The sequence below is a fragment of the Podarcis cretensis genome (genome assembly GCF_951804945.1).
Source record: "Podarcis cretensis genome assembly, chromosome: 7".
NCBI classification, from domain to species: domain Eukaryota; kingdom Metazoa; phylum Chordata; class Lepidosauria; order Squamata; family Lacertidae; genus Podarcis; species Podarcis cretensis.
The window spans coordinates 40,825,680-40,844,708 of NC_137176.1; positions in this window are offsets into that span (position 1 = coordinate 40,825,680).

A 19,029-nucleotide genomic window follows, 5' to 3' on the forward strand; every position below is an offset into this window, starting at 1 on the left:
CAGTTTTCTGAAATACTGAAAGATCCCACTGATATCAGCAATAGATATCAAAGCATTAAACCTAATCCATTGAAATTACAGTGGTACCTCTGGTTACGAACTTACCGTATTTTTCCGTGTATAAGACTAGGTTTTCCCCTTAAAAATAAACGTCAAAAATTAGGGGGCGTCTTATACTCTGGGACATCTCCCCCCATTTACTTAAATCTGATTTCCCCAAAATAGGGGGCATCTTATACATGGGGGCGTCTTATAGACAGAAAAATATGGTAATTCATTCCGGAGGTCCATCCTTAAGCTGAAATCATTCTTAACCTGAGGTGCCACTTTATCTAATGGGGCCTCCCACTGCCACCATGCCACTACTGCACAATTTCTGTTCTCATCCTGAGGTAAAGTTCTTAACCTAAGGTACGAGGTACCATTGTACTGGAATTTAAAAGTATTTTACTATGGCTGGCTGATGGCATTGCAAAAACATTATTTATTGCATAACGTTTATTTATACAATGCTCTTTTATATGAAAACATATCCATACGTCATTACAGGGCACAAACATACACACACACATTGGCATTCATCTGTCTCAAGAGAAAATGGAGTGTGCCTCCAGCAGTAAAGTCAAACTGCTAGAGAATCACAGCACCTGCTGTGGCTGTGGAGTTGGGTAACTGAAATTGCTGCCTCATGCATAGTTTTTGCTGTGTTTGCAGCAGCAAAGTTACCTCTCTGGGGGATAAGCCTGGGCAGTATATATATGTGTGTGTGTGTGTGTGCGCGCGCACGCGCGCATATAAATGTTTAAAACCTCATAATCTGAGAAGAAAAGAGTACACCTTCCTAAGTCAATTTAAAATGGGGTGGGTGAATCAGACCCTGCAAGCACCTGGAAGGGCCTGTGGGGGGTACAGATGGACTTGTGGACATCACACATGTGACCGATGCTGCTAGGGTCTCATCATTCTAATCTACTTCTATAAAAGTGGTTGTTGTGACCCCAGGGACCAGAACACGCCAGGTAAAAGTGGTATGCTGCAACCAACTTCTCCCTACTGGCCTTACTTGATAGATACAACTATACAGGAGAAGGGGAGCAGAAGGATACAGCAGATCCAAGCCATCTACATGTTTTAAAGGCAACTGACAAACAGCACAGGCCAACCAAAATAGGTTCTCTGTCCAAGAAGAAGGCAAGAAGCCAGCTTACAGGAGAAAGATATTATGTTCTGGCTCTGAGGTGGTCAAGAGGACCCGCAGAACTGTGTGGGGTGGAAGAGGGTAGCTCATTCTACCTGGCAAGCTGAAATGCTGTGCTGGTGGAAGAATTGACACAGTGGGGCACTGAATTCCTCCCAGAGTCTATTACTGAACCCACTGGATGAAGCAGCCTCCAAAGCTGCTTTTCTAGGGAAACCATTTCATTATATCCTTTCAGTTCATCTTCTTTCATATCTTTCCCCCCATGCAAATTCATCATTTCCAGTCTGATTGCCAACTTTTGCTTCTCCCACACAATGTCCTCATTCCACTGTAATGGGGTGTTAATTTTTCAAATGCAGCTTCACTGATGTCATACTCACTGGGTATAAACTGCTCCAGGGATTCCTTGCATGTGTATTCCTTTATCCTGTTAATGTCACCATTAGTTCTGATTGCCTCCTTAACTGCCTTCTTGTCTTCTGTTGAGGGCGTCACAGATTCTCATTGCAGTTCTCCTTTTTGGCAATTTTACTTTAATGCTTTGTTTGTTTTCAATCTTCCCTTTATTTGTACAGGGGAGATTTTGTCTCGATTTTCTTCCAAAGAAGATTCCAGTTGTGTTATCGGGTGGTAGCGAAAGTGGTTTTCTATCATCCTGGACAGTTTTATACTTGTTTAATAGAGTAAGAGTTTCTGTTACAGGGACGTTGTTTGCCTTATTTAGTCGGGTTTTAGGCATGCACAATATAAATGGCTTCTTCACAGCATCTTTTCAATTTCCTTCTGTTGGTGTTCCTGGTAATATTATTCAGAGTTATGACCACTTGCAGCTGTGTAATTTTGTGGTTGTAGACCAGAGGAAACTCTGCATATCAATAACTTTCTACTGCCTCCTGAACTCTCTTTACTCTGAACCTTCTTAGTGACTGGAATTCAGCACGGCCACTTGAACTGGCCATGGCAGAAGAGGTGGGAGGGGGAAATGCTCTTTTGCTATGTGAACTCTCAGGCTGGTGTAGAGGAGAAACCTGGATTGGATCTACTGTCATCATGCGAAGACAGCAGGACCAGCTCAGGGTCTAGTGGATCCTTTGCTCACCCACTTCTGCCCATGAAATGCCATGTTTTGGAATTTTACACAATATCACAGGTGGGGATACCACTGGTAATAGTTCCCCCAAACCTGGCTTAGTGCTAGGCAGACTTAATTATTTAGTTTGGTTCATATTTTTAGGCAAACCCACCTGACCAACACTTCCTTGATTAGAACATTTTTCTCCATGACTTTTTGTACTACATTAGTACCTCCACAAACGTCCACCTTGTCTAGCGTCCATTCCAGCGAACGTCCGTGGCAAACCTGGAAGTATCGGAATGGGTTACTTCCGGGTTTGCTGCTCACGCATGTGCAGAAGTGCAAACCCCTCCACACGCATATGCAGATGCAGCGCTTTGCCCTGCATCCTTTTTGGCTAGCGGCCGGAGCTCCGGAATGGATCCTGGCCGCAAAACAAAGTATGACTGAACTAATATTGCAATACAGTGTGTAGAAAAATGTAGAAATGTGCATTTCATATCTTTTCCCTCCCAAGTTCCAACTTCTCCCAATTCCCCTCCTGTAAACATGGCTGCAAGGAGCTGCTCAATGTTTCCAACATCACCAATGTATAATTTCCCCCCCCCCAAAAAAAAATTAAGCCTCATGGCAAACAGGACAGATAATGGGGCAATCACAGCTGGTGAGGGAATGAATAAACCCCCGAATGCTGTGAAACCAATAACAAATTCCCCTGCTATGTCTGTAATTAGGGGATTCAGGTGGCACTGTGGTCTAAATCACTGAGCCTCTTGGGCTTACCAATCAGAAGGTTGGCGGTTCAAATCCCCGCGATGGGGTGAGGTCCTGTTGCTTGGTCCCAGCTTCTGCCAACCTAGCAGTTCAAAAGCACGTCAAAGTGCAAGTAGATAAATAGGTACCACTCCAGCAGGAAGGTAAATGGCATTTCCGTGTACTGCTCTGGTTTCGTCATGCTGGCCACATGACTCAGAAAAACTGTCTGCAGACAAACGCAGGCTCCCTTGGCCTGTAAAGCGAAATGAGTGTCGCAACCCCAGAGTCATCTGCGACTGGACTTAACTCAGGGGTCCTTTACCTTTATCTTTTAATGTGTGTAATTAACTAAAGACAAGTAAGGGATGTAGCTGCACACTGTGCTTTAAGCTTGATGTGTCATGTCACACCCCCCCCCCCCAGTTTCCTAGCCTATTGTTCTATTCATCTGCATCACCCAGCACCCCAATATTAGTTCATTTCTTAAAGCTTTTGATTGCATCCCAATCAAATCCAAATTAATACCACCTCCCCGATGATTAGATGACATAATTTACACTTATAATCTCTCCCAGTAGTTAGGTGACTTCTAATTGCCACACAAGGAAAGTAATCAGTAAGTTTTCTTAAAGTTTTCCCCTTAAATAGTAATATTGCCATATTGTTATGTAGCATACCCCCCCTCTCTCTCTCTCTCTCTCTCTCTGATTTCAAAAATGAGGGACACAAAAGGTTTCCAATGGAGCAGCAACACAATATGACAGGTGAATATTGCAATTATTTTTTTTCAGATCAAGGAATTGTGGTAAACTATCCTGAAATATGTCATGCTTTTTGAGGACTCATCCTTTCATGATTTAGGCTTTAATATCCTAAAAAGTGGAAGTAGAAGGCCAGGAAGAATTGCCTAGAAACCATTCTTGGTCTTCTACTTTCATAAATTATTTTCTGGTATGTGAAATTCCATTGCTAAAAGTCAACAGTTTTTCTTTACCATCATTTGAGAAATATTTATTTAAGACAAGATATTGTTTTTGGCTCTCAGGCAGATCTCATTTTAAAAACCTTATTCATTATTTTTTAGGTCCAGGACTGCCCCCCACAAGTAGGAAACTGATCTTCCTTGGTGATTGAGATTTATTATATTAAATGGCCTTGAACAGTGATCATACTCATTATCTTGTGCATCTCAGTCATTCGTCATTTTAGTGCACACTGACATTTTCCCCGGAGATCGTTTCTTTATTATTACAAACTTCTTCAATAATTTGTTGGGGTGCCAATGTGCAGCAGCAACAGCAAAGACTTATTTGGGGACACAAAACTGTAGCGTGCATTTTCATTGCAAGAAGCTAAGTACATGAAGCAGCCCAGACCCTGCAAAATCTTCTCCCTGACACCTTGTTTGACTCAGGAATGAGCTGCTGCAGGGGAAATGTGGCAGGCGGCAGGGAAAGGAGCAGGCAATATTCTGGCAGGACTGTTGAATCTAGACAGATGCTATTAATGCCTAAGCTGGCTGGCTGTCACCTGCTCAGCCAATCAGAGCATAAAGTTAGGCTTTCTGCCTCTGTCTAACTGTCTGACATATTTTTATTCTGCATTTCTCCAAAGAGCTCAAGGTACATAGCTCACTCTTCACAAGTTTATCTGGGAAGTAGGTTAGGTTGATAGTTACCAATTGGCCAAAGGTCACCCATTGTTTTTCATATGGGTTATTCATTTATTCTTTAGGCTTCATTCACCTGCCCTCACCTGGTTTTTGCCTGCTTTGACCTGCTGAGATTTTCACATGCTGGCCCATACTGTTCTGATTAGGCTGCGTGCATGAGCTGCTCCATGTCTAGTGCTGCATTTCAGACTATTGAAAGTGGGACACTGCAAGTTCTACTGCAATTTCCTATTACCTCACTTACTCTTTTTTGTCAACTGTGCAAATGATTGTACAGTTTCAGCATCTCTATTTCAAGAGCTAGCTGCAGGATTACGCACTCCTTTTGCTCTTGCTGAGACTGAGAGTCTTGCCACTAGACGTACTTGCTTGGGAATGGTGGTTGATGCTGTTGCAAAGATAGTCTGTTTGTCAAAATAGAAACAAAACCCAATTCCTTAGTTAAATAATTACATAATTACTGGGGGTTAAAAATGCTACCCTCTAGGAATTTGATATGTTGTGTCATTTTGTTATGTTGTCATTTTTGAAGACAACTTTGTACCATAAAAATACAGTGTGCTTTCCACATATTAATTAATTTAAAGCAGACCAGAAATCTGACCTCAGGAATTGAGATTTAGTGTTTCTTTAGGGCATGAACTGCAAATTCACTTGGATACTTCAGTTTTGAAATATTCTTTTGGTGTCTTTAGCCTTGGTTAAGGCTTGACAGACTAGTGGTTGGTTAGCATTGAATCAAATCCTTCTGGACTTCCTCCTCCCCTCCTCTGCCACTTCCTGATGGCTGTTCAGAGCCAATAACTTAGAATATCCTTTTCTCAAGGATGTCATGAAACAAATAGACAGCTGGACCTTGGGAAGTATCAACAGGAATTAATGCATTCTATTAATACTCAGTGCTGTTGAATATTCTTCTAAGCTAGAAATGCCATAGTAATCTGCCAAGTTCAATTTCCAACGCAGATATCATAGTTCCGTTGGGGCAAACAAATATCCTAGACCCACCACATGTCCAATTATTTCAAATTTAATTTCCATTGGGAAAACAGTTTATCAGCAGCTGGCTGCACTAATTCTGTGCACATGATCCTCAGAGGGGGGAAATAGATATAAATAGAAGCACATCATCAGATTAGGGCTGGGCAATATCTGTTTTCCAACATCATAATATTTCACCAGCTAAACTTCATGATATCCTGATGATGTCAGAAAGGAGGAAAGAAGGCAGGGAGGAGGAAGACAGTTGCTGGCCATGCAAACAATCAGTGTGACAGTGCACAGCTTCTGCCACTTTCTAGCAAGACCAGGCAGGCAACATTGCCCCAGACGGAGTGCATCAGTTAGAGTGCCACATGACATGGCATCACACATGCAAACACACACCCTGGGGCATCAATAGCTTCCCCGGAGCCTCCAGCCTCAAATTGCCCCAACATTCTCTTGCCAGTGCCGCTGGAGGCAAAAGGAGATTCATGGTACATTGCCTGCTTCAAATTTCAGAAATCACGATTTTAACTTTTTTCAGGCAATATATCAATAAATCATCTAGGCCTGCTGCAGATGTATGTGTAGTAGCTACAAAGAGCAATGGTGAAAATGATAAGCTTTCCACACTAAGAAAAATCCAGTAGAGGTGAAAGTGACAAGACATTTACCACAGCATAAAAATTTCACCTTTGCATTAGAGACGAGAGATGGAACTGAGAAGCTTGAGTCCAGAGAAGCCTGCTTTCCAGAGCATAAGCAAGATGTTGTGCAGTCTGTAGTCTCAATAAAAAGCTGAATCTGAGAAGCTTGAATAGGGAAAAGCCCTTTCACACTCCAGGCAGAATTGACAAGAAGTTTCAGACTCTTCCAATTTCACCTCCACAGTCAGTTTCTACTGACTTGCAGCAGGAGTGTGAGAGAAAGCTTGCCTGTTTCAGTTCTGGGTTTTGCAGTATTTGTTTGCAACTTACAACATTTTGAGTGTTGTCAGCTAATGTTTTTATTACTCCTGTTTCATTTGCTTTATGAGCTAATGTAAATTAAAACAATAAGAACCTCTTGTGTAAAGTCAGAGACTTTGTGCAATCCTACAATGGGCTGTGGAAAAACTGAGAAGTTGGAAAATCCCTTCTCTGTAGATGTAATTGAATCAAATGCCTTAAAAAAGTTGGAACCCTGTGCCAGTTTTACCTCTATAGTAAAGGGGCTTCTATAACTCAAGTTTTAACTATTGTAGCATAAACCCCCATTTCACTACTTAGAATGACAATTAAAGTGACAATTCTTAAAATTAAAAGCCTCGTAGCAGTTGTACTGGCAGACCACTGGACTGTCAATAAATTATATTTTTATTTAAGGAACAGTGTTACAAAGGAAATGTTCCAACCAAATAGTAACTTTAATTTGCAGCCTTGTCTTTGTACAACAAGGTATCCTTTCCCCTCTTCCTCTTCTTCTTCCTCTTCCAAAGGACGGCGTTACTGATCTGTCTAATAGTTATCCCAGATTTGGAATCTAGAAAACTTCTATCAGTTTTACAGTAATACAGATCCTCTATCAAGACTCCTATTGCCTGACCTCATTCTGCAGTGCCTCCATCAGGTTTGCTGAAAGATATGCATTGGACAAACCTCTGAAAGTGCCATCCAAAAGCACAGGTGCTATCAGCTCCATGATGTGGCAGGTAAATGGTTGGCAAGATGCTTCTTTTTTCTTACTGCCTGACAATAAAATACATAGTGTGTGGCAGAATAGCTGGAGAAAGCTAGGTCATGCCCTTGCTCTGTATTTATCTCCTCACATTTCTTGAAGCCATTAATAAAGACGGCACTGGCAGATTTCCTGCTGAGTAGGCAGCAGTAGGCAGATCCTGATGTTTCAAATGGAGCAGGAGATTTAATACAGTATGTGAAGGTTTGTATATATTTGGGGCTCTGTTATGAATATGCTGACAATTGGACACTACAGAAGTAACTTTAGGACTCCAGGAATGGTAGTCCTACCAACAATTCTGCAGTATAGCTTTGAATTATGAAAAGTATCAGCACTTGTAAAGCACTTTTAAAAAAATAACAAATAAAAAACCCTCTTTGCTGAGTTTGGAGAGAAACTGCAAGTGCAGCTATTCTTCCTGCTAAATGTCAGGAGAGTTGGGATGGAATTATATAGCTACTTTCAAGAAAGCCACAAAGTGACCAGCAAACTCATGGCTTTGCCAGAAGAAAACATTACAGACTATTTTTTTTTTTTTTGGGGGGGGGGAGTCAACATTTCCCAGGCTGTGTGACAACAACCTTAGTAACCCAGCTCCTCAACTTACCAGTTGCTGCAAACTCAAGAGAGGCAGGTGCTCCTGTTCTCAAAACTCCACACTTATCAGCTACAAGTGAGAGCAAATGACCCTATTCTTATTATTTTTAGTGTTCCAAAGCTGCTGAAAAATAAAAGGGCACTTCTCAACAGAATTGTGTGCTCACTACCTAAGTAATATGCAGGGCTGCAGACCATGAGCCCACATTTGAAAGGAAAGTATAAATGCAACTGAAAACACTGTTTTATGGAAGTACACTCATCATTTTAGCAAAAGATATGCCTAATAATCTCCCTAGTATGAGGTTCACAAGAGAACCTTAGTTTGCAGTAGCTGGTTATACACTGGGTTGATCAACTTATCTTCAGTGCTGGGGAAGAGACAAAAAGAAAACCAGCATTCAGTATGGAGGCAGCATGTGCATCATTTGAAAGTATGAAGTTAGGACAAATCTGGGATTGCTCCAGAAAAGGCTCCCCTTGAAAGAGATGCCTGCAGTTTTAAGGCAAGTAGGGCTGAGCACTGGATTCAGCCAAATCCTGTACTTAATTGGACTGATTTGGGCAGACTTGTGCCGTGCCCAGTTCAAAAGTAGCTATAAATCATCATAGGGTGATTTATAGTGATTTGTGACAATCTGTAACTTAAAATATTTTCTTGGAATTCTATACAGATCTTTGTAGAGGCTATTAAGCATCCTTATATCATGTCTCTATTGGGGGGTGGGGGTGGGGGTGACGTTATGGTTGCTTTGGTATTGTAATGCAAGCCAATGGGATTTCCAGAGATCTGTATTTTTCGGATTGTGATCCAAATTTGGATGCAGGAAAGGTGGTGTCAGGTCTGGGTTATTTTGGACCAAATCAGTTCCAATCCACATTTACAAACTGGGGTGGGGTGGATCAGGAGGGGGGCGGTCCATGTACAGTCCTACAGGTAGGTGGCAGAGATGGGTGATCTCTCTTCAGCTTGCCTGAGATTAACCTTGAAATGGTCAGAGTTCTTTTGAGAAACCCCTGAGAAACATTTCTGAGCCAATTTGAGGCTTGCAAGTGGATTCTGTCCATTTCCTGCCCAGTCTCAAAGGCTACTGAACCATTTGTTGGCTGCATTCTGCCAGGGCTGCTTCACCCTGTCTCTGTTTCCACCACCACACCACTGCAACAATAAGTAAAAGTAATCACAATTATTTGTTGCATTTTGAATAACGGAGAATGCAAAGTCGAGGGAAGGGCAGCTTGCAGTTTTTGTCTAGCTTGGGTTTTCAATTCTGGGAGCTGAATGCTCACATTTTCTTTGAGCTGATATTTTAGAAGTCACCAAAGTTATCTGCAAAAGCCCAGGCTCAGGATAGTTTTTTTTGGCACTGTTAGAAACTTACAGTACTTTGTGATTCTCTGCTTTAGCTGCATAGCACTCACTCACCAGTTCCCATTTTATCCAGAATTAACATCCTCGAGTTACCTTGTGCATTTTGTGCTTTGGATATATAAAAATGGGGGAGGCATCTTATATTGCCCAATCCAATGCTATTATTTGTTATAGGACCCTAAGAACTGCAGTTGTGCAATATATTTCTAGCCCATTAAATAAAATATACTTCTGGTTCTGTTCCCTCACTCTACCACACTGTATGCTGGCCACATTAATGTGAGCTCACTTCACTTGGCAACAAAACTGACAAGGAGGTGAATGGATGAATTACCTCCTAAATAATTAGGCACACTCACCTTAAGCAATGCATCCCAATTATATAAGTTGAAAACACTTAGCAAGTGTCACCTTCTCAATGCTTTATACATGACACTACTTTCATGGGGCTGGGGGGGGGGGGAGAGAATCAAGCAAATGATATCACTCCATTTCCAGTGGAAGTTGCTGCATTAAATAGAATGAAGCATTTCCCCAACAACCTCAGTTTGCCCTTAGCCAGTTCCCACCTGCATGCTTCCTTACTTACAGCCAATCCAGGAGTGACATAGTTTCCTCTTCCCTAGTCCCAGTGTTGACATTGAAGAACTCACCAGGAACGAAGATGGGGGCAAAACTAGAATCAGTTTTCTCTGCCTGGCATTGGCTCTGGTGCCACCTACACTTGGCCTCTTAGCCTTCCATCCTATTGGTTGGCACCACCTATATCCTTCTTTGATGTGAAATTCAAACATTGTTCTAAACTCCTGATAATGCAGGGTTGAAAGCATAAATTTGATCTCAGGGAGGTGGCCAGGTATGGGAAGACATTGTTCCACAAAAGATAACAGCTTAGTTTCCCCAAATATGATTAATTCCACATGTGGAATTTGCCTTCCACTCAGAGGACCAAGTTGCCATTTTTTTGTTGAAAATTAACTAGGTATATCCTCAGAGTATAAGCTTTCAGACACATTTTTGTTAGTTTGTTGAAAGGCACCCTTTGGAATGGACCATTGGATTGGGAGGTGATTAATTTTACCACCCACCAAAAAAGAAGAAGAAAAAAGAATACAATTACATTGAGAAATCCACAACAGTATCTTGTCATTGCTAGCTTGAACTACAATAGTTTTGAAGACAGTTACAATGTCTGGGAATGGTAATTGTTGCTACTTGTAACATTATACCACAACAAGGAACATGACTGCAGAAAAGAGCCAGGGAACAGATTTTAGGCATGCTTAGTGGTTGCTTTTTCTCCCTTTCTATTTATGTCCCCCCATAAAGAAATGTTCATTGGATTACTTCTCCCTAGCTCAGACTACAGGCTTGTCCACATTTTTACTGAAGCTGACTTGGAATCCACATTTTCTCCATTCTATTTTGACCTCATTTGTTCATACACATCTGCATTTGCAGTTGAAGATTAAATGTACGTGCATCCATCCATACAAGTAGGCCTCCTATTTTGTCTTGTCTCTGCCTTCTAACTTGTTGATTTGAATGTGCTAATTTTGCACAAATGGGGCATGAGAATCTGCTGAGCAGCGAGCAAACACTTTACTTTAGTGCTAAAATGACAGGCATTTCCCATTCCAGAACAGGAAAATGAGTGTGGGATGTCACAGTTATATACTGTGAATAGAATAAAATGAAGCTGAGATCTGGAGAAATCATTCAGTTTTCCTGCAGAAATTTGATTGTTGTTGCTGCTGTTATCATTATTATTTTTAACCATAGCTGTGAATCTGCTTTCTGGAGCTCTCTAGAAACACACCCCACAGAAATGGCATGGGGGTTCTTAAGGGTCATGGGGTTGGGGAATCAATATAATTAAATCAACAACAAAAAATGAAGCAGGGAGATCTAGAGAAATCACAGTTATTCAGGCTTCTTGTGCTTTGCAAAACTGTGTTAATGGAATGTAGGGGACATAGAAAGAAGATTAGTGAAAGTGGGTGCAGGTTCCACCCCTAGGAAAAAAACAAGATAATGTGTCTGCTGCCTCAAATGGAGTCACATTTTTCAAAATTTATTGGATTATACCTAGATTAGGGAAATCCAAACTGTCAGTGGGAAAACAGCAAGGTAGGAGCTCACCAAAGAAACAACACATTCTATGTGCTACTTTTTTAAAAAAATAAAAGCTACAGGTGGGTGTCTTTTATTATTTTATTACATTTATTTGCAAATACACACTATATAAAGATTGCAGGCTATGCCATCATGAATTAATTCCTTTTGGATTTGACAGGTAAAACCTTGTCCTTCACATGATGTCAAACACAAGGCGGCAAAAGGAATGTAGTCAGCACTCTTCATTTAGACTAGAGAGATGTAACCTTGGATTATGGCCTGTCTGGGGAAAATATATATTACCCACCATGTTACTGACTCTACAACATATGTCTGCAGTTCTGAACCTTCCCTTGGTGCCAGTGCAGGAGGAGGAAGAGGAAGAAAAGGATTTATTAGACTTGTTAGTCACTTGTTACCCAAAGGTCTCCAAGCAGCATACAATACATTTAAAAGGTAAATATAAATCCAGTCCATTTGATAGAGGAATTAGACCTTTAGTATGGTGAAACCTATGCTTTGGAACTTCTTCTCTGTATGTATCAGACAGGCACCATATCTATTCACTTTTCAGCACCTTCCTTTTTCAGCATGCCTTATATCAGTCTATATTATGTATTGAATTTCAGAATGTTTTTACATAAGAAAGTGTTGTTTTTTAAAAAAGAAATCTGTGATAATTGCTTATATATACAGTGGTACCTCGCTTCAGGTTACAGACTCCACTAACCCAGAAATAGTACCTTGGGTTAAGAACTTTGCTTCAGGATGAGAACAGAAATCGTGCTCCAACGGCACAGCAGCAGCAGTGGGAGGCCCCATTAGCTAAAGTTGTACCTTAGGTTAAGAATAGTTTCAGGTTAAGAACAGACCTCCAGAATGAATTAAGTTCTTAACCCGAAGTACCACTGTATACATTCTGTGATTGTTCTCATTGCTGATACCTGTATTGTGAATATGCTATTTTATGGGAAGCGATTCATGAATGGAACAAAATAAATAAACAAAGGTATCATTTTTACCTTTAAAAATGGACACAGGTGTCCATTTGATGGACAATTTTGCTACATATGTTTTAACAACGTGAATGAAAAGCTAACATGCCATCCACCCCTAAGAACGCCACTTGCAAAATATATCCATCCTCACAGAACAACTGAAAATGTAAATGGACAAATTATTTGGAAGATATTTGGTTAATAGCAAATTGAATAATTGTGGTGATTTTTTTTTCGGGGGGGGGGGATTGAATTCCTCCAGTCAAATTACAGAGCTCTGTCTTCCAGTAATATTCTGGCCATAATGAAGGCAATGAACCCCACCCACTTTCAAAGCAGAGAAGAAGGATGAACCCTTTTCTATGTGAGATCTAATTTCCATTACCTTTTGAATTGGGCAGATATTGGCAGGAACTGGGCTGAGAAGAAAGAAAAACCATCTCATTTCAAAAAGATGAATGTGGTTGGTGCTTCACAGTGGGAAGCAATTACAATGATAGCAAGAAGCTATGTGTCATATTCCTCATGTGTAGAGCAGTGGCGTTGGGATGAGGCTCATTGTGTATAGAAGAGAATATTCTTGGTTCAGAGATTTGAAGCCCAATATGAGAATATTTACCTCTTGACTCGGCAAGAAACTGCATCTATTTTACCCTTATCGTCTAATTTCAGCTATGATAATCCATCATGCCATGCAACTGTCACTATCTCACCTGTATTCACTGCATTCCTAGGTCAAAATGTGTAAGAGTTCAAACAGGTCCAATCGGACATGACACCCCATGCATTTATCGCAAAATTTCTGGGGAAAGGGGAAATCAACAGCAACATATTCCACATCACAAAGAAATTGTAGGAAAAAGAAAATGTGAATTAACAAATATTTTTTATGCTCTGCTGGTAAAATAAACTGCAAAGTTACAAGCACTTTAGATATTCCTGAAGCATTAAAATTTCTACAGACTTTCCTGCCCTGAAATACCAGCTTAATCTTGGTAACTGATACATATATTTACTCTGAACTAATTCCCAGTGGACCTTAATTGTAGGGGAGTGTGTATAGCATTGCAGCCTAAAAGACAATCCATTTTTTTCTTTTCCTGAAAATGGCATGCTCTTGCTGCTGCCACATCACTGCTTATTATGTATCAAAAGGGCTATAGGCAATGTGCAAAACTTAAAACTGACCCATATTCTCATGGACATTTAGCAGGAAAAACTACTTCCTTCATCAGCTAAAATGCCTACACTGCAGTGTAAAGGTAAGGGAAACAAATGGAACCATAGCTGGGAATGATGATGCGTAATAAACCCATTGCATAGCTAGAACCAGCTGAAACTGAAATAAATGCTCCAAAAATATTTGCAGAGACACTTTTTACAGTCAACACTTTATTTATTTAGAGCATTTGTAGCATGCTCTTCAGTCCAAAAGGCTCCTAGTATGGTTTACCCACAATTTAAGCCCACAAGACAGTCCCTACCTGTAGGCTTACATTCTTTAAAAAGGAAGTGACATAGAAACTCAGACAACAATTTCTAAATAGTTGTTCCTATATTGATCAGCTGGCACAGTTCAGGGACAGGAGGTCCCTGATGGAGTTGGGCTTCCAGCCAATCTGGAGAAATGAGCCCTGTTTCCTCTCTCTCCCACTGAGGCAGCCTGATGGAATGGCTGCCCCTAGGTCACAGTTGAGGAAAGAGGAGGCCTGATGGAGCTGGCCTGTGGCAGCAGAGCCAATGGAATGAGCTCTGCTCCTCAGCTCTCCCACTGCTAGAATGGCTGTCCCCATTTATGGCTGGAATTAAGACCATGAGCTACTTATTTCTTAGGAATAAGTATTTATTCCAGGAGCAAAATTCCAGGGGCAGAATTGCATAGAAATGCATGTATACTAGGAGAACTTTGCATTAATGTGCTGATAAATTTACACTGAGCCTTTAAAAAATATATATTTTAATGTGCTGATGTGGAAAACTGAACCTAAGAGTGGAAAAATGAGAAAGGAAAGGGAGAGAAACCTGATTTGACTTGCCCATCCTGAACTTCAATTTGTGTGTCAGCTCCCCATGCAACCTGGAACCTTGGAAGATCATGGAGTGGAGGGTCCTCTTCACTGCTGCAGAGATTCAACTTCTAGTAGTATGAAGCATAATGAAGCCAATGGTTTTAACATGTCAGCAGAGTGGGGTGCCCCCCACTGTCTCTCCTTAATGCAACTGAAATTGCAAGGGGAGGGGAATGTATGCCTAGGGCTCTATTTATAATTATTGAGAGGTACACCAGTGTGGTGTAGTGGTTAAGAGCGGTAGTCTTGTAATCTGGGGAACCGGGTTCGCGTCTGCGCTCCTCCACATGCAACTGCTGGGTGACCTTGGGCCAGTCACACTTCTTTGAAGTCTCTCAGCCCCACTCACCTCACAGAGTGTTTGTTGTGGGGGAGGAAGGGAAAGGAGAATGTTAGCCGCTTTGAGACTCCTTAAAGGGAGTGAAAGGTGGGATATCAAATCCAAACTCTTCCTCTTCTTCTTCCTAACTGATCATTCTGTACCCTTTGGTGAAATTTTTGGATTGGTAAAGGAAAAGTTGTGTATAAACAGTTGGTTCTGAGTTGGACCCACTTCTTACCTTATTTTATCAAAACCACAGTTTGTAAAGATGTTATAAACTAACATTGAGCAGCAGGTCTCAGATTGAGCAAACAAAAGCATTCTTTTCTCTCCAGCTCCCACTAACCTTTACATAAGCGATGGGGGGAAGGAATTTTCTACCCAATTTCCTAAAGGAAATAATTACTTTAAAAAACAACCGTTACTGAAAATAGATGGAGGGGTTGCTGTTGTTTTTCCTTCTTCAGGGTGCATTGCCATTGAGGTACAATTCAATAGAATTAATTAAAGGCCTGCTCAGGCTACCTATTTTTATTTGCAGTCTGAATCATTTGCTGGCTAAGACAAAATCAAATTGAATGTAAAACCAAATCAATTTGTCTGTCAGTGAAATAGTAAAAATCAGTAATTAATTGAAAGACTCTATTTTTATTTGTCTCAGGTAAAAGGACAACACCACAGATGCGAGGCAAGCTACAATTTTCTCAGGCATTTAGCTCAGGGATCAGTAAGGTCTCAAGACACAAAGTTTACATTCTATTCCCCCCCGCCAGGCCTCAGTTCAGAAACATTGGTGTGCCTTTTGTGCTCTGAGTTGCCACATTGATTTCTACAGAAAGTAGCGCTTTATTACAGTTGCTTAACAGAGCCTAGGGCTTGCCGATCAAAAGGTCGGCGGTTTGAGCTCCCTCAGCCACTAAAGCGAGATGAGCATCGCAACCCCAGAGTCGTCCACGACTGGTCTTAACGGTCAGGGGTCCCTTTACCTTTACCTTTAAACACTTTTGGAGCATAATAAAACAGAGAATGCAATATGAAAAATAGAGAAAACAAAGTCTAAAACTCAAGTTTTCAAATCACATTTGATAATTTATTTCCTCTAATAAAAGATCGAATCTCAGCTGTTGCATGTGATCTGTAGTACCTGTGAAATTCAATACTGATTACAATTTAAAAAGCATTTCATCTGTACACTCTGATTATTAATAGAAGTTGCAGCTCCATACAAAGCAATGTTGTTGTATCCAAAGAACTGGTTTATGCACTCACCTTTAAAAACAAATCAACTGAGCAGGTCTACATTGCATTTAATAAGGTTGTTCCACTACATTCCAAGGTCATTCCATTATGCAACATAGTCAAAGACAAATCACTTCCAAAATAAGGACCTTGCAAGCTCTCTTCGCCACATCTTTATTGAGGAAGGGTCATAGATTAGTGACTAAGCACATACAGGAAGTTCAAGGGCCAAGGTTCAATCCTTAATGTATCCTGGTATCTCTCTAGATCTAGATCTAGGGGATCTAGATCTAGGGGAAACCTCTGCTCTGGAAACACAGAGCTTGATGGACTAATATCCTAACTTGGCATATCAATGCTTCCTATATTTCTTATGTTTCCATCCAAAGTCAAGCCATTGTAAAATTTATCTGTACTCTGACAAGAGCCTCACAAACAGCAAACCACCCAGATTCTACTTGCTGGCACATAAGCTGTGGAGGTAGCTGCTGGATTGGATTGCTTTTTTGAACACTTGGAGGAGCTCACCTGGTGTATATCAGCCTAACTGGGAACTCCATTGCCCTGTGAAGTCCTCCCCCCCCACCTTGCCTGTCTGAGATACAGCGAGTGGGTAGGAGACTGTAGACCTTCTCAGTCATAGGTTCCATACTGAGGGACAGCCTTCCTAGGGATCCCCATCACTTCCTGCATTTCAGCCATCAGGAAAGATTATTTTATTCCAGCTATCATTCTCCAGATGTGGCTTCTTTGATCTTTTAACTGCTGTTTTTAAAAATTGTTTTATTGTTTGTTTTTAATGCTTCCCTCCCCCCCAAAATAGAGATTTTTGTATTGTGTATTTTGCTGAGAAGTGCCTTGAATACATTTTGGATCAAACAAAATAAAAGAATTAAAGATCAGAGTACAAATAATTTAAATGAATAAATATTTTCCTTAGGGAACTTCCCCCAGAATGCTGGGGTATGTAATGAAGCAAATAGCTTGGCGGGGGGAAATTCCTACCCAGGTGTACACTTGAAAATATTTTCATATGTCTATAAAGCAATAACCCTCTTCATATGTTTTTTAAAAAGCCTGTACTCATCTCGGTTACTCTCTTTACGAAACATGGTCGCCAGTGAAAGAGAGCTACCATGAAAGTAAATTATCTCTTTTCAATGCCTAGCACAGTTTCTGTGTGTATAGCTAAGTAGCTTTATTTAAAACAATGAGGCATAAATTAAAGTTGTGGAAAATAAAGGCTTCCCTCAATGGAAACAACATTCACACTGCAGCAGTCAGTAGCTCTGGAATTCTCCACCTCTGAAGAATATGGGATTGTATTATTATTATTATTATTATTAATAATAATAGCCAGTACAGAAATAAACAATGGGGTTGCTTCCAGACAACTTACTTAATGAGCATCCAGCCATATTTATTTGTAGAGAGATTAAATGATGTGGACTACTTAATGATCATTGATGCTGATTTGTTTTTGAAGAGGTTGGAGGATGTTGCATCAAACAATTGTCACCCCATGTTTTGCATATTGCTGTAGCTTTCTTTATTGCAAACCACCGGATCTTACAGGAAAGAGGGTTTACCCCCCACAAAAGCTTTAAATCGGTTTTAATTGTGCAACTTCAATTGTCTGGGATGTGATTGAATCCCACCCCAAAATAGCAACAGTCAGGAAGCACCCTGGGAAACATTTCCACAATCATCCAGCTGTTTGAGGGAGCAGCCTGTCACTGACTCATGGTTGCTTTCAGATAACTGGTTTATTGAACCTCCACCCTGATTTATTTGCACAGATGTTACACAGCATTGACTACTTACTGAGCATTCCGTCTGATTTGTTAGACTTTGCCCCATCAGCACTACACATTTAAAGCAGAATCATGCCAACTTTAAACAGTCATGACTTCCTCCAAAGAATCCTGGATGCTGTCGTTTGTTAAGGATGCTGAGAGTTGTTAGGAGACCACTAGTCTCACTGAGCTACCAGAGTCATTTAACAGTCAATCTTTCTACCAATGGAACTCCAGGAACTGTAGCTCTATGAAGGCAGTAGTGTCCTCCTAAGAACTCTCAGCATCCTTAACAAATTACAGCACCCAGGATTCTTTTGGGAAAACCATGACTGTTTAAAGTGCTATGATTCTGTATAGTGCACATGTGGTCAGAATGTTATCCCACTCTTTCCATTGCATTTCCCCATCACTGTCCTTAAGTCACATCACTTTCCTTACTTTTGGGGAAATGGACTTGTTGTGCAGGATCTCCAAATCAGCTTTCATTATGCAACCTGAATTTGTTGGTATGTGATTGAATCCCACCTGGAAATTTAGACCTGGAGGGGATCTTGAAGTCACCCAGACCTTTCCCCTACTCAGTACAGAATCAACAATGCAGGATGCACCTACAACATCCCAGACAAATGTGATCTAATGAAAGTAAAAAGGGCAGTCGTTGAGTTTGTTTGTTTTTTGTCAGTTGGCTGCACTGGTATAGCAACATCAGCCCTCTATATTATATTGTTCCTTTCTGCAATAATTTTTGTCTCATCATTTTTATTTTTATTTTGTCTTGAGATGTCATCATCTCTTACATCTGCTGGATGACATGAAGAGAGAATCCATCAACCTAGGCAGAAGCTTTGCACTGAATATTCGCTTCTGAATGTAACTCAACCTGGCCTTTAACTTTATTGACATGATATTTTAGTGGAGAAGGGAATGAGAAAAGAAAGAAAACAGAAAAGAAAAATAAATGAATAGACTATATCAGAGCTGTGAAATAGATATTTGTGGAGAACTTTGAACTTGATAAATGTGTCTAGTGAAAGTACAAGGCATAAAAGTTTCTGGAAGTGCTATAAGACTTAAACAACTGCACTGTTTCCTGTTTGTTTTTTTCTTA